The 17,090-nt window shown below is 40.8% G+C and overlaps 1 long non-coding RNA gene across 18 annotated transcripts in view; it reads left to right on the top strand.

Annotated features, from left to right (window-relative positions):
• Positions 1-17,090, top strand: part of LOC110396225 — a 106,713-nt gene that overhangs the window by 43,355 nt on the left and 46,268 nt on the right. The gene's annotated exons all lie outside the window — the stretch shown is intronic.

The raw sequence follows: 17,090 nt of genomic DNA, 5'->3' as shown, positions 1-17,090 counted from the left end.
TTTTTATGCCTCTAGCACTAAAAATGAAAAAGAGAAAAAAAAAGTTTCATGTCTCTGTTCTCACTGCTCTTTGTTCTATATTACCTTTCAATCCTGATGTTCCGAAAGTTGCAGAATGACACTATCACTCAAAACTGGTTTTGTTCTTGGATTTTTCCCCTACTTGGAAAGGGCTTTTCGATGAAGAAGAAAACTACTACTTCTTCCACTAAGAGGGAGTAGGATGAAGTTAACTGTTGATACAGGCTACTGTAGAAACCTACTTAATGGAATGTATCTGAGTTTCTATGTCCTGTGCAGAAATGAGAAAATGAGAAAAAAAAAGTAGGTGTCAGACTATAGTGATCTGAATGCAGGAAACTGATTTCAGAGAGCATCTGGCATTTTTTTTTTTTTTTGGTATGGATGAGGTGGTTTTTGTTTTTTGTTTCCATTTTTAGTCTGAATTAAAATATGAGCACACTGGTAATCTTATATGTAATGAAATAAAATGTGGGGCCAAGATCTAGTAGTGAGCAATGAAAAAACAACATTTTGTGACACAATTGCTTTCTATCAAAGGACTTTGTCATGGAAGGTGGATCTTTTCCTGTTTGAAAGTGTGAAGTCTCATATGTCTCTGCAAAGTGCACTAAAACTGTCTCTCAGAATTCCAGTACTATATCAAAGCCTTAAAAAGAGCTGAAAATGAAATATTAAATAAATGAAATATTCCATGCTGCAAACTTCAGCAACTTGGCAAGTTTGGGGGTAGCTGACATTAACATCCATGCTAGTATTCAGCTGACGTCCTTGTTCAGTGTATCTTTTTCACTGGCAAGGGACAAGAGCTGTGACTGAAACTTTGAAAGTAATATTTAATTAAGTAAATTGATGTGCTCATTGGGAAACTGCAAATCATTTTTGTCCTTTTTTAAAATTTATTAAGGCTCTTGAAAGGATGCTTTTTTCATTCAACAAAGATATATCTTTACAACAAGTACTTAGTGGTTAGCATGCTTCAGCTTTCTGCTTGGTGGTATCAGTGGTGGAATCTTTCCCTTAAATCTCTGTATTCTCCACCTAATACAGCATTAGATGTTTGACTTGTGCTGAAGGTTCGAATCATCCTTTTTATTGAAGTCTGAGAGACTGATCTGTTGTATCTAAGGACCTGAATCAGGAAGAAATAAATACACAGTACTTACGGACATGAAATGGAGAAAAATGCTAACATTCTGGAGGGAAGGCAATTAGCTGCTTGTTCAGGGAGATCTAATTAATCATTATCCTCTGCTTGGGGCTCACAAAGGAAAGGGAGAAATCAAGATGTGAATTCTGAAGAGTTAACTACAGCACTGAGAGAAGTTTGTCTATTGTTTCTCTATTAATATCGTTCACCAACTTACCACTCATCACCTCTTCCAAGTTGTCTCCCTAAAGTAACAAATGGCACCATAGATAAGCCAGATGCAATCTCATCTCTGCTTTCTTTTCAAAAATGTTTGAAAGTTTGTGAAAAAGAAAAATAAAGTGGGAGAAAAGCATGTTTTTAGTAGAAGCTGCATTTAGAAAAGGGGACTCTGTTTTTGCTGTAACATCTCTCTGCTATCTCATGGGCCTCCAAACTTACACAGTATGATTTGATTTCCTTAGAGGAGTTGTTCTGTGTCATTGTATTGCCTTCACAGCAATCTTGTGATCCCTTGTATTCTGAATATTGAAAGGATGCTCTCAGAGCCCTAGATCCATAATTGGCCTCAGTTCCTCCTCACCTTCTGTTTGTGGCTAATTTTCATTTTTCTATTTAATTCCATAACACAGTTTTTCTCGGGGATGTATCTGCACGTAACTACTACATATATGATGTTTATCTGTCTGCAGCATGATGAAAGAATATGTGGACTCTTTTTTTCTGGAAATGTTGCTCAAAGTCTTTAAATAATTCCTTTACTAGATAAAGCCATTATTTTTCCTTAAAATAAATCCATTGCTTTTCTCCTTTTTGCTCCAAGCTCCATTCAGGTCTACTTAACTTTAAAAGATGGAAAGCATTGTTCTTTCTTTACATGGAAAACAACTCTATGCTTTATTTACATGTAGCTTAATTCAGTAAAAACAGAACAAAAAAGAAGTCTGCTTCCAAACCAAACTCATGAAAACAAAGTCTCCACAAAGGTGGCTTGTATCTTTTTTCTTACAGTTCAATCTGAGATGAATATAAAACGCCAACTGCTTTTATCGTAATAGCAGATGTCTTTTTTTTTACAGGCATGAACCATTGCTTTATTTATGAGTTTCCTACTTTTCTTTTGATGCATCTTTTTCTAACTTATGAAATGTTTAATAATCTGCACAGAACAGGCTGCAATATTGTGAATGAGTCCAGGTAGAAAGCCTAGAGTCTGGTCACATGAAGTCATTCTTCTCCTTTCAAGCACTAGACTGGTGTGAAGGTTAACCAAAATAGAATTAAAAGTTTTTCTTCTGCAGGAGCAATTGCTGGTGTTGTTAGAAAGAATTCACAAATGGGAAGGAAATCAGTTCAGCATTTGAGAATCCTCGCAGTCATTTCACAGTGGAGCCTTGCATGAATGGAATTAACTTGTATTTCTGTAGGAAACAAAATGGCAAAATTTGCCACCAAGATGCAGCAAAACTCTTACTTAAAGGAAAATCAACATTGGTTTCTTCCTGTCAACTGCAAAACAATTACATAAAAGTATTTTCCATCTCATTTGGCAGTTTAAGTGTGCATACAGTCTTCTTGACTTGCGTAAATAATGGCAAGACCTAAAAATTTGATGGCACAATGTGTAGGATTTCTGTAGAAATACCATCACCTCTGACCAGTAGGAAGCTTTGCTGCTGATGTTAATGGACAAAGACTTTGCCCCGTGTCACTAGCCCCCAGCACTGGAAATCTTCCCCAAGGGCAGCCTTGTTTCCTGGCTGAAGTTGCGTTTAAGGTATCTGTGGCTCTTGATGTTGCTTGGGTGGATGTATCTAACATTTGAAGAGCATCTTGTCTCCTTATCTGTTGCAGACTGTGCTGTGAACACTTCTTTAACTACTTCCAGAGCTCGCTTCCACAGGCACATTTGGCCACTCCATCTGATTACCACCAAAACAGAGGAAAACAGCCTTCCACTGCCACTTTGTCACTGGCGTACCATCCAGCCAGTGTTTACAGAATGCTACAGTTAACATTGGCCAGATGCTCTATCAGTGGGAAACTTAAAAACCAGGCAGCACCAACTGCTTGTGTTTTCCAAACTCAGATGTTTTATCCACGGCCTAGTCTGCTCATGTGAGCCGGCATCGCCCCACGGCGGGTGCGCTGGCAGTTAGGCCTGGCAGCTGATAGCAGTGCTGGAGATGTTCACGTTGTTTAGGTCACTTTTAAAATCCGACATGTCAACTTTTTGAGGGTATATCCGTTTCTGAGAAATGTAGATCGCTTTCTTGAGGTTGCTTGCTTTTGAGGATTGCACAAAATAATATCTTGTGACGGCTCTCAGGGTGTGTGAATCACACTCCCATACTCACTGGTCTGAAGAACTGAAGAAGTAAAACCGTTTTCAGCCATGCTGAGGCAGTTTCTGGGGTAAAATATATGATCAAACTATATGGTATCGTTATAGAAACATGTCAAAAATAATTTTTTTGAAAGCAATTAATATTTTTCATAAAGTAAATGCTTCAGAAATGGTAACATTTCACCATGTCTACATCTGGAATGTGAAACATTCTAGAAAAAACAATTCTGCTCATTTCCTGTGGACTGTGTAAAAGGCACAGACATCTCTGGCCTAGACAACTTTTTAAAATTATATAACATTTCTTTCTAATATGCACTTAACCTACATCATCATTTTTTAAAAACATTTTTGAAGCCACTTTTCTTGGAATTCTGTTTCTTTTTAAGAACATTTTCATTTTCTAAGGAGTTGATACTTTGGTACCTATACATTTTGACCTTCACATACAAGGAACTTTTGTGTACAGCACAGAAATAGTCCCATACCTGAAGTACTCTTATGCTGTTAAAAGCGTGAATAGGCATTTCTTCTTTAAGGGTTGGAGGTGAGGTTCTTTTAACTATTTCAAATCCACATTCCAAAACCTATTTAAAAACCCGAGCCCCAAGTCCAGCTGACAATGAACTCTATTTTCAGCTGAAACCCCTGCCTCCCCTGCTTCACCAAACACTGTTTCTGCTGCTGGTCCTCTTGTGATAAAGACCAAAACTGTTGTTTGGCTGACATGCAGAAGGAGTTGTTTATCAAACGAAGGCTATTCTAGGATGATATGCTCTTTAAACACAACAACGGGGATTTTGAAGATAACCAAATCAGTACTACATAGGTGTTAGATCTGCTTTAAATTGTTTCAGTGTTGGAAAGTAGGAGGGGGCCTGGGATTTGGCTTTGAATCCCAGTCTTGGGAGTGTGAAATGGTTGACTCCAAATTAGCTGCCATCTGTGCTTTGTGCACAGATCTGTAGGGCATGAGCTCCTCTGGCCCTTCAGTACTTGGTGGGCACAGCCCTGAGGAGTGGTGGAAAAGGGCCTCATGAAATCCAGTTCCACTTGATCATCCAGCTGTACCTTGTGTTTCACCCTGCTTTGTTTATTTTTTGGTCCATGCTTGATGCTGGTGAGCTCGACCCACACTCCCTAAAAGCAGATTGACAAAGTCATCTTTTACTAGTTAGACCAGATAACGATCCCACTCTACTGATACAAATTAATTGCTTTCTAGGCTTGTAGAAAAGTGTCAATGGCTGTTTGATAGGTGGGAGGAAAACTGAAAAAATCTTAAGGAAGAATTAGTTCTGTAGAGGAAATGAGCAAACGTATGTGGTGCGACTTCTGTTGTTCATGCCTTCTCCAGAGTGAGAACCTCGCCAAGAATAAAGGTGACGTTCAAAGGAAAGGGAGGAACTTTATATTTTGTGTCTAGCTCTTAGATGACTGTTTTTCTTCTTCCTGAGCTCTGAATATGCTTTATTTTATGTAATGAAATCTTTTTTTTCAAACGTTTTCTCAGATATTTTTGTTACTTTGCTATAATAACCTATTACCTGTCATGAGGTCCAACTAAAAATTTCACTTTCTCACTTACAGCAGTGACCTTATAGGATACAGTGATCTCATTTAAAATCCTCTTTTCAAAAGTAGGAAAATGATGATTCCCTATATATGGAGAAGTATCAACTCTCTCTCTCCACCCCTCTTTTCCCTTGGCTAACAGCCAATACTTCTGCCTGTTTTCATATAATGCCTCTATACATGAAAAGAAAAGGAGCAGAAAGCTTTTTTCCCTCTAGTGCTGATCACATGTAAGTGATTTATTTAAGGCCACATAGTGAATTGTTTGCAAGAGCAGGGTGATTCTACCAGCCATATGGTTAAAGCTTAGCCTAAACATGCTGGATAGTTGCACCTTGTTCAGGGGAACATCTGGAGGTGCCCACTTTTCCTGGAATGCCATTTTGATTGATTGGAGGCGGGGAGAGGTCTTTCCTATTCAGCTGGTAGACATCTCTTGGCCCCAGAATTCAAGAAGAACCTATTTTCATCTGTAAGACTCCTGCCTTCTTGGAAACCTTCTCTGTCTTTCAAATCAAAGGCTTAAATTCCTCTGAGTGTGAAAGGAGCACCTTAGTGACCTGTGCCTAATACCACAGTTTGGCATCCTCACCGGAAGTTTGGATTTATTCCCTTAAAGAATCCTACTAGGTAGACCCCATGGAAAAACTAACCCTTAATTGAGAGCTATTGCTGTTTTGACCATCACCTTTTACAACAAAGTATGACGGTGTGGAGATGAGGAGTGGCAGTTCTCTTGTTTGTGCTTGAGCCAGCCTTGCTGCCTACTTTATCTTTTTCTATCCAGTAGAGATGCGTTTTTAAAAGCTGTATCACACAGACAAGAAGAAAAAGCAACTCCGTGGTTATTATTCAGACCAGCGTAGGGATCTACTTCATGAAGGAAAGTAGACAGTGTATGCTGATTATTGCAGTAAGGTTTGCTGGAGCCATCTCTGACATGATTGGTAAATAATGAACTCTTTTCTGTGCTTTTACAGAGGGATTGTGTTGCAAGGGGACCCCGGTATGTCTCAGCCAACAGTGACAGCCCCATAGCTTGCTGCAGCGAGCAAGTCCTGGTAGAACTATGGGTTATGCTCTGCTGCTGGAGGTTAGCAGGCTGTTTCATGGCTATGTTACCTGGGATTTAAGCAGTATAGAACTTCTGAAACAAAATTATCCTATTTAACTGAAAAAGATTCCTAATGAGGGACTGGGCTTTAATTAGCATGTCCAAATACAGATTAAGAGGTCCTTGTGTTTGAAAATGTTTGCCCTTTTGTTTGAAAATGATGCCCTTTACTTTTTTTATCTTATCCAAGTCAAGAAACCATACTTACATTTGGCTGTTCTTTTTCCGGCTTTGTTCTAATAACGCTTGACCTGCCCATGTAATTTGACGGAGTGAATATAAGGGTTATGCCTAGTCATCATGATAACTCATATGCATTGACCAAGGTAACAGAAACCAATTTTTGTGACAATGTAAGGGGTAGAAGTCCTGTGCAAGAGGAAATACATTTCCATACATCAAATACCATGCAATTTAATGGAGGAAGCAATTATACCTCGCAGTGCTGCTGGAGTCCGGAGAGCACTTCTCTGTTTTGTGGGTACCCACATGCTGGCGTTTCCCGGCATATGAACTCAGCGCATTGATCGCTGCCGCTTGAACTCTGGACTTGGTTCCTCATTGGTTGTTTGTTCTAACCACAGGGCTGAATGGAGCCTTTGGAGACTATCACAGTGTAAATAAATACATGTGTGTTTGTTTCTAGCCTGTTTAAAAAAAAAAAAAAAAAAGTGTGTGTCAAAGAAGTGGGGAAACTGTTAAGCATGCATTTGCGTGCCTTTGAGATGCAGGAAGTACAGGAAGTAAGGGGCTTGGGGGAGGGCTAGGAGGATCTTTCCTAGGGGTATAACAATAGGGAAACACAGAGAGTGCTTAGGTGCTGTTAGATTAGATTAGTGCAGATTTATTTAGCAAGTGCTGTTCGTTTTGATATTAATCGTGTAGAGATACTTACAGCTTGCAAAAAGTCTTACTAAACAAATGAGTACGATGAGTATTTTTTTTTCATCTACAGGAAGATACTACAGTTTTTTACTTTTTATTTTTAATTTTCTTTTGGTAAAGAGTCTGAACTGGAACTAGAAAATGAAAGGTGGCAGTAAAGTAATTCAGGCATACTAAATATCTGTGCTGCCACAATTGTCCCTAGGTGGGAGTTTTGTTCATCATTTGCGTTAGTGATATTTTTTTTTTGCTTTTGCTGTTGTTACAATTTTAAACGTGATGAAATATGCTGACTTTAGCAAGTTTTATGTTTCAGCAAAGGAGAGGCTGCAAATAGAACAAATGAATTCACAGTTGGCTAGAGCTAATTTTGTGTAGTTACTAGCTTACATCATGGTTTTCTCTGCCAGTTAGCTGCTTGAAAGTAAAATAAGAGGCATGGCATGGCCTGAAACTAAGAGAAAGGTTGGAGTTTCGGAGAGAGAGCCTCTTCACACCATTGCCAAATCACCTCTCATATACATTGTGTTTGCAGGCATAAAATAGAGCACAAGTCTGATGGCTGCAAACAATCCTTCTCAATACTTGCACTTTCTCTTCAAAGGTTTTACTTGCTGTACACTTCTTGAAATTTGCTGTGCGGGACAAACCTGGTGTAAGACTTGGCTGTGGATCATCACAGAGCCTGACAGAACAGCCCGTGATGAAACCTCCCTAATGCACCCGCAGCTGCTTGCAATGCTCCCCAAGGGGGCATGGCCCTGAACAGTCATGCTGCAAGAATATGACAGTGCTGTAGCAGCAGGAACCTTTTCCACAATGCTGGAGCAGGCAGTCCCTGCTCCACACCCTAGTGTCCCTTCTCACTCTTGCTTCTGGTATTGCTCTTTTTTTTTTTTTTCTTGTTTTCTCCTGGGTTAGCTATTTTCTCCTCTCTGACCACTAAACAGATGCACAATTCCATTCTTGCTTACAGTCTCTGTAAATCCAGCTGTGAGTGAGGGCTCCTGCTGCTTCTCTGCATTGTAATGCAGCTAATGCCACCATCATCAGCATCGTCTGAAGGGAGGAGATGGCTTGTCGTCTGAGTTTCTCCTCACCTCCAGTCCCGTCCCAGCCCTGCTCTCTGCTGGGCACCTCTCTTTAACCTACTCCTTTACTGGACAAACAGAAAATGGGCTCTTGCATTTCTCAAAACAGGTCTTTCTTGCTGGAAAGAGACCTGTATGACCTTTGGTAAATACATTTTTGTTCTCTCTATATTATACTATTAGCATAGCTTTTTCTTAAGTCCTAAATGATGGCCTGTTTATCCACATTGGTTGATTGTTCTGCTTTCTGCATATTGATTTCTAAACCAAATCTGAGCTATCAAGTGGTTACAAAAACTGTGTATGTAGACTAGTACTGGCTTAAGTTAAACTGTAGGGTGGATTTGTATTTCCCAGCATTTCCCTTGTCCCACTTTGCTGAATCAGTTTCCAGTGTCCCTGAAAAAGAACGTTTTGTCTCCCTTCTGGTTTTGCTATTTCCTTTTGTTAGCTGAAATCTTTAATAAAAATGCCATACAGAAAAGTATAAATGGAGGGAGTTTTGTTGGCTCAACAACGCAGGAGGTCAGATTTGGCAACCTTCATTTTAAAATGTATTTTCAGATCGCCCTTAATTCTTAGCTGTATACAACTGTCAAGGTGTTTTATTGGTTTTTTTTCTCCCTTCATTTGATTTAACAACTTAATGCTAGGCAAGCTGAAGGAAAATCCTTTTCTTGTTATTTCTTTACTTTCTTACTGATTGTGGTGATGTCATTGTGTTTTGTCTTTGGTCACCCTCTGAGCATTTTGTCGTAGAAACATTATAAGGTAAGAAACCAGAGAATGCCCTCACCCTGGATTGCTTTTCAAAAGCAGAAGATGACTCTCACATCATTGTTGTGCACACTAACTTGCTTTAAAGATTGAAGAGGGGAAAATTAGACTAATGTTCTCACTGCCCCTTGGCAGCCATACTTAGACATGTGCTCCTTGCCTGAAGGAGCTGCTGGCCCACTAGGGCTGCAGCCAGTGGCATGGAGCTGCTGCTCCTCCTGGCCTGTGCTTGCCATATTTCTGGGTCATTTGGGTGGGACAGTCCTAAAATGTAGCATGATCAAGGCTGCGCGTCAGGTACTGGTCCCGTTCTGCTGAAAGACTCATCCATACTGGCAGGATGGGGAGTGTGAGGGCCATGGGAAGTGACTGTGTCAGGGTTTGGTTAATCTGGGCTCGCTGGAGAGATATCAGCATAAGCTGTGTGTAAGAGGCCAGGACAAGTGCAGTGAAAACCACAACGGAGGATCCCTCTCTTCTGTCTCAGTGCAAGGCACCTCTATCAGGGCTTTGTGGTGTTGTCACTATGTAAGTCTGTGGTTCAAACACTACGAAGGAAAACCCTTTCAGGTATTGCGGATCGTCCTCCTTTTGTGAAAGTTCCTCATCCTCCCAGCCTCCTCAGCATCACACTTGAGACTAAGCTTAAAAAATCTTGCCCTTATTTTTCTTTTGTTGCACCCATGTCCAGCACTATGGAGGCTGTGGCACTCCTTTTGTACCATCTGCCTGTGTTCAAAGTATAGCCACAGTTTTGTACTCTCCCCATTCATACCATTACTTGAAATTGACATCTTTCTCTGTTTTGTGTGCATTTGACAATGTGTGAAATGTGTGCTTCAGAGACTTAACTGTAACCACCTACTGTTTTTTCCATAGTTATGTGTATGCAAATCTATTATAAATGTTGGTATCTCTACTTTGGGAGCCAAAGGGACCTTCATCCTTTTTGAGCTAGCCCTCTCTTACTCCAGCATGAAAAACAGCTGTGTTGAGGTAGGATCCTTGTCCTCTTGTCTTTCTACTGCATCAAGAATTCATATTTTATCTATAATAATTTGGACTTCCCAACGTTGTTGGGCCATACAGAGAGAGGTACTCAAATTTGTCCTAGCTCCAGGTCTGGAAGGGGCTTTATTTCATAGAGCTAGCAGCTGTAGCTATTTTTGAGAATGTTTGAAGTCTGCGCATACCTGGATAAACTTTAGAGGACCTTTTTTAGCCCTTCTTCTAGCTCTCCATTTCAATGGTTATGCTTGTGACCTTTTTCATTATGAGAATTCATGTTAATTCATGGCAAGCCAGAACATTATTATAAACTTCTCGACTGTTTCATTTTTTAGGGCTTTGAAATGTAATCAGAGGTGGATTTATCTGATACTAAGAGATGAAACAGTTACCAACCTTAGGTTTCCTCCCTTTTATTTTTCTAGGAGGTTACTGCCAGAGTAAACTGAAATTGGAGGTGGTTTATGTTAATGCTGCAGTCTGCAGACTGCACTTGCTCGGGAGTTTATCCAGCAGGATCAGCTGATCCCACTGCAGAATGGTGACCTCTGGCAGAGGCACAGGACGGAGACAGCTGCTTCAACTCTCCTAGCTAAACCTGTTTAAGGCGATGAGTGGGAGTTGTTAATACCACTATTTGTTTAATTGTTGGGCTAATAGAATTTTTGTGTGCTTTATTACAATACGATGCATGAAGTGGAAGCAGAGGTAAGGTTGAGTGCGCCACTTGGGAGCTGGTTCTTAATTATTCTCTTTCTTATTAATAAGAGCCTAAAATGAAAAGTAACCATGAGCGTATTCAGCTTCAAACTTTGCAGCTGTATAAAAAGGCTGCCCATCCTGAAAGGTCTGGAGCCACAGGGGTGCACAGTACTTTTAGGAATACAGGGCAAGTGTGAGTTTTTAATAAGCTTGGTCTCCTGATTTTTCTCCAAATATAGATAGGCACTTCTCAGCTTTAGTACTTAAGAACAGACAGCCAAGCGTGCTCTGGGAGCTATTTGCTGGGCAAGTCCCATAGAAAAGGGGAATCCAGAAGTTATTTCTACTTTAATAAAGAGACGATAAAGTTCTTAATGTTAGATTAATGAAAGTGAAGCCCCTTTCCTTCTCTCCTCCTCCCACATAATTCACTTTATAAAAAAAACAGAGTTGCTTCAGAAGCTATAACATGGATCACACTGGCATTGTGTGCTGGCTTGTGCAGTGCTGAATCCTTGTTTCAATACTTCCAAGCCCTGAAACTCATAGGGACAGACACGTGTGCCTGTGGGAACTTCCTTCTGTGCTCAGGCCCTCTGCAAATCTGCAAGTAATGGTCCTCTCAGCAGAGAAGCTGAGGGCACTTGGCACTGTAAAGTACCTTGCCCATACTGGAGATGGTGACAGAATTGGCAATGAGGAGGTGACTAGTCATTCTGTGAGCCCTGGTCTGGGGCCAGTTTTCATTTTCGTCTTGTTCTCTTTCTGTTTTTCTTTCTCTCTCACTTTTGTTATTTATACCAATGAGCAAATGTTGCTTATTTTTAGCAGCCTTTCCATTTTGCTCAGGCACTGATCCTCAGTAATGGAATGCCTGTGGCTCTCCCCAGGGCACCATACCATGTATAATAAGAGCAGACACGCAAGCTTTGGTGTAGGGAGTTATTGATTTGTTTCCAGGCACGTAGGTGTGTGTGATACATGTAAAAGGTGCCCATGCATACTGTATATTAGCACACTTAACATCTTTGTACATGGCTTGAGTGATCTGCCTTGAGCTGTTGATGAGAAATTATTTCTTTATGCTGTGTATTTCCATAAAGCAAGCAGACTTGCAACTTTCTTATTTTAGAGCGTATAAAACCAATAAAAAAAACCAAACACACCCAAGTACACACACCCATATCCACAAACAGAGCAAAAGTGAAGTCTCTCTCAAGGGCAGATAGTTTCAGTTTGGGGAGGAGCAAAAGAGATGGACCAATTCATTGCAACAGATGTAAGAGTTACTTAAGGGTATGTAATGCAAGGCCCCCCTCCTTTCCTCTACTAGAGCTTGTGTTGCAGAGTTCCTAGCACAAAGGGCTGTAGTCTTGAAAAAAGTACTGAAGAAGGACTTTCTCTGACATGTGGATGCCCTGGGAACCCTTGCTTCACAGATTAGCAGCCGACCAGCAGAATCTTCCAACTTCAACTGAATGGCCCAGTAGCTTATGTCTACTTTCCTACTTCGGGAGACGAGTGTATGACCATAGGCACTGACTCTCTTCTAAACTGTCTTAAAATGTGAGGGTATATTCAACTTGAGACAGCTCAGATTATTGTTGTCCTTGCCCAAAGTTTACCCAGAAGTACATCAGCACCAGGCAGTAGTTATATGCTTGAACTACAAGGAAGGAGGTGTAAACAGTTATTTCCTGCCTGTCCATGCTGGTCCTTCATCTGCCTGAGGTAAGAGGAATTTGCTGCAAGAACAAGTGCCTTGGATCACTGCTGCCCACTTTGCAGCAGCAGAGCTCTGCTGCTGATGCTAATGCTTTTATTGCTGTAGAGGATGTTACTGATGTGTGCCCTGGCTGGAGCCTATTGCGGTTCTGGTTGAAAAGAAGCCAGGAAGAGAGGTTGTTCCATGCCCTCAGTGTCACTGGGATCCCACCCAACCTGCAGGCATGGCTGCACAAGTGCTTGGATCTCTCAGCAGGGCTAAGTTTCAGTACTTCATATAGGGGTAGGGACCTACTTCATGTGTGTTGGCAGAGGAAACTAATTTGCTGCAGATAGAGAAAGAAGAGTCTAGGGGAAGCATTACTCAGGTGCAGCCATCAGCTGGATGGCTCAGAGCTTAAACTGCTAATGCTATGTCTACACAATTGCTCTCACTTTTGCCAATGTAAAGGAGTTACCATTGATTGCAACTGACACATATTGGAGACAGTGGGAGGGACTAAAGCAAAGCTTGTTTAGAGAACAAAGATAGGCTGCCTTTGAGAGGAAACTAAATGCTTTTTCTTCCTTCAATCTTTGTGATCCCACCACCTTTTGCCTTGCTCCAGTTACTGCTGGTTTTAACCTTGCTCTGATGGATCTCTGGGGTGAAGCAGTCTGCTGTTTGCAAAGAACCTGTCTTCTTACTGTCATTTGGGATCCAGCTCTTATTAATTATCCTGAACCAAGTGGAAGGGGGGAAGATATCTATTCTGATGTTTCTTTGTTATTATTATTATTTTTTAAATTCAGCCCTATTTGTATAGTGTGATCTTTACACCTCTCTCCCCCCAAATTACTAAAATTGCAGCACAGATGTCTGAAGTTTATTTTAAAGTAAATAACTCTTATAACTGGTATTCAGATTAACTACTGTCTTAGTCTGAAATGCAGCAAGACATTTAACATGTGTGGGATATGATACCCTTCTCAAATAAATGCAACACCATGTCAGGAGATGTTTTCATATTTTCAGGTAAGCAGGCTGGTGTGGGGAAAAAGGTTAGTCTATTAACACCTCTGCTCAAAGTGAGCCAACTTCCTTTTTACATGGAATAATTATTTTTTCACATAAGCCCTGTAGTGCCTCTGCTGTGTTTGCACTTGTAAGTCTCAAACATTGCAGTACAGATCGCCCTTTATGAGCGGAGTCTGAGGTCATGTGTCTGCATTTCAAATTCACTTTGCACGGGCTATCATGCAGTGGCTTGTGGATTCTGTAGGTGTAGGGCTACAGGAGCCCATATTTCAGGTGTGAAGAAAGCAGAACACTTTTTAGTATTTAAAGTACCCGTGTGTGCAACTCATGGCTACGAGTACCTTTGGCAAAGCTTTATGAATTCTGTTGATTCATAGCTGGCATCTCACCATCTCTATGGGAAGGGTTACTTACAAGTACGTATGTCATGTACATAACAGGACCATTTAGAGCATCACGAGAGCTTAAAGGTAAAGTGAACTTGGGCACAGAAGTCACTATGCCTCTGTGGAAGACTTGCTGGGGAGAATATTGAAAGGCTTTTTGTCTGCCATAGCCCAGGGCTCAGAAGAGATTTTAGGTGTCTAGCAGTCCACGCTTCTGTTTATTCTGTTCCAGTGAGGATTACGCTTCTTTGCCCAAAAGCAGGAGAAGTGGTTGTACCCAGAATGCCAAAAAAACATCAGAGATAGGAAGGCTTCTTCTATCCTGGATTGTGAATCCTGGGGCTTTCATGGATAAAAAGTTACAGGTGGAGATGGAGAGGGTGTAATGACACACAAATCTTGGGTCTAATTATCTTCTGAAGTTTTGGCCAAAGCTACTTTAAAGAAGATGAAAAAAAAAGGCTAATGAATGCTGAGGAGAGCTGGTCTGCAACTGCCCCCAGTAGCTCTCTTGAAGGTGGTCTTTTTTCACTGCATGCGTAACTGCTGCATGTCACTGTTTCATAAAGCTGTGTCTTGGCTACCCCTATACACTCATCACTGAAACTATCTCTTAAAACTCTGTACAGCACCTGGAAAAAAAAAATTATCATTTAAGGTGGCATTAGCATCTAGGTTCCAGTCACAGTTTTGTGCTAGGCACACTATAGCTGAGATAGGACCCATGTCCTAGAATGCTTATTTTCTATCTACAGACACTTAACGTTGACAGAGGACATGGGTAAAAGTAATCTGTCTCTTTTCTCCCAGTAAGAGCTGGCTAGACCAGTGATTGTTCTTAACAGGTGTGAAATCATGGTAAGATTGGAGCCATCCAGCAGAGCTGCAGGAAAATTTGATTAAAAAAAAAGAGGTTGGGTCTCAGCTTTTCTCAACTATCTTTACTACTGAATTTTTGGGTACCCATATGCAAATCCATTTACTGTTAAGTTAGAGCCAAAATTTATACACTGAGCTGTTGTGTGCCATGATCTGCTAATTTTTCACCAATAGCGCGATTTAAAGGGGCAACCCCAGGTGAAATAGAGTGACAATACTGTGCTGGTGCAAGGATTCCCTGTACAAGGTGAATTCTTTGTCATGCAGAGTACAATTCTGTAGGAGCAGTTTGTTATGATAACCTGAAAGGAAGGAAAAAGGCAGATATATTGATGCAATATATCCAGTGGTACAGCACTGCAAAGAGCAAATGGCTGTTCTGCAGTGAGGAAGGCAATCTTGCAGCTCCTGAAATATAAAAAAGGTCTGAAAGGTGCCTGTCTTTGCTCAGAGGATTTTTTTTTTTTTTTTTTGAGTTCCCCAGCATTTTTCCAGCATTTTAAAATCAGGAATGTTTACTGTGGGAAACTATTAATGAAGCCCAGTGGAATGGTGACAGGAGGGGTAAGTGCATATAAATTCAGGAACTGAACGGGTATATTCAGTAGGAAAAAAGGTGCATTACCAACATCTGTTAACTAAAATATGGTAACGAGCTGGAGGTAAGACTTTAAGGCTGTCCTCTGTGCTAACAGGCCCATATGGGGAAACTGGGAGAGCCCTGGGGTAAAACTGCAAGGCTGTCTGAAGGCAATGCTCAATGCTATGGCTGTGTTTTTAAATTATTGTAAATAAGATGCCTTTTTGTCCTAGCAAGGATAAGGCACTAAATGAGATGCTTTGCAAATGTTAAAACGTGGGCTTTTGTTAATGTGTCATTGGCCAGTTAATATTTTGGATAAAATTATTCATTGTTAAAGCTTTAAAACGTAGCTCTTTGCAACTGACCATTTAATTGTTATTAAAAGGCTGTGAAAGAAACCTGAAATGCTCCAAGAAACTGAAGGAGGTGTCTTCTGAAACACCTTCCGATGCAAGGAAAGAGGTAGGGGCTTTTATTATAAGAAATTGCTTTTGGAAAAGTATTTTTGCAAGTCATTTCTTGTTTTATTATTAATGGAGTATCCAAAAGAGGAGAAAAATTAGAAGAAAAGCAAAATTGTGACTCCCTGTAAAGGTGTAAATGTGAAGATACTGAGCCATAGCTGTTCTCTGGAGCAGCAGCTGGCAGCGCTACCTCCCATCTGTGCCGAGTGGGATGTGCTGCAGAAGCCAGGGCTGCAAAGCTCTCCACCTGTTTTTGGAAAGTAAGCACGCGCAACCTGAAGTTACTCAGCGTATTCATTTGGTCTTCGGCGGTTGGGTGATGTTGTTACTGCAAGTTTTCTGCTGTCTCATATCTCCTGCGACATGTGCCAGCTGATATGGGAGCTGTGACATACCACACCCCCGCGGCTGGGACGTGGCTCACATGGTCTGGGCTCATCCAGAGAACTTTAAAGAAACTGATAAGCTCTATCTTGTTTAACTTGGCCTTTGGAAGACGTTTGTGGAAATTTCTGCAAAGGAGGTGACATCAGTTGTTGTCACAGCTGCTGTGTAAGTCTGCAGGACTGCGTCTGTTCAGTATCTGGCTGGGGTGTGTAGGCGTGTGCCAGTAGATATTGATAATAGATTGTGTTCCAATCAAAAGCCAGCTCATATCAAGTAGGTAAGGAGGTTCAATTGCTCAGAATAGGCGCGTTATCATCAAAGGTTGATGTGATGATGGAGAGCGTAAAATTAACAAAGCAGAAAGAGAACCAGCTCTGGAGAGCTGATACTGCATTTGAAACAAACCTTCTCCCAGGGGAATTCCAAGTGTTAGCATGTGGGACAAGCTCCAGCTGCTCGCTGCTCAGACTTAAAATAAACCAGGCAAAGTCCCATGTACAAATCTCACCAGCTGAGGCAAGCTGCTGCTGCAAACTTTTCATCTTTTCCTCCAGTTGGGTCAGAATGACTAAATATTTTTGAAGGAGCATTTGAATGCTAACGTTTTGCACAGCTTTGCTTGTGCTTCTCTGAAGTGACACGTTTCTCAATGCAGTTATGAATTTAGCAAAAAATCTGCTTTGTGTATGTCGAAACACTGTCCTGGGAAGACTGGAATTAATAAAGGTTTAGAAATAGTATTTTTACCTTGTGTGACAATGACATTGCTATCAGTACGGCTGCTTTCACAAGCTAGGTACTTTTGAAATTGCAGCATGACTTAACTACTCTCCTTGGTTATTCAAATTATTTCTTAAAGAGAAGCACATATGACTTTCTTCAATAAGTTAAGAAAATAAATAGAAAATAATGTGTCTGTGGAACACACCATAACAATATTTAAGAGAGGAAGATGGCTGGGAGATGCATGGTTATTTG

The sequence above is a fragment of the Numida meleagris genome, chromosome 3 (assembly GCF_002078875.1).
Source record: "Numida meleagris isolate 19003 breed g44 Domestic line chromosome 3, NumMel1.0, whole genome shotgun sequence".
NCBI classification, from domain to species: domain Eukaryota; kingdom Metazoa; phylum Chordata; class Aves; order Galliformes; family Numididae; genus Numida; species Numida meleagris.
The sequence above is the reverse complement of the archived record's forward strand: the minus strand, read 5'-3'. Positions and strand labels throughout refer to the sequence as shown.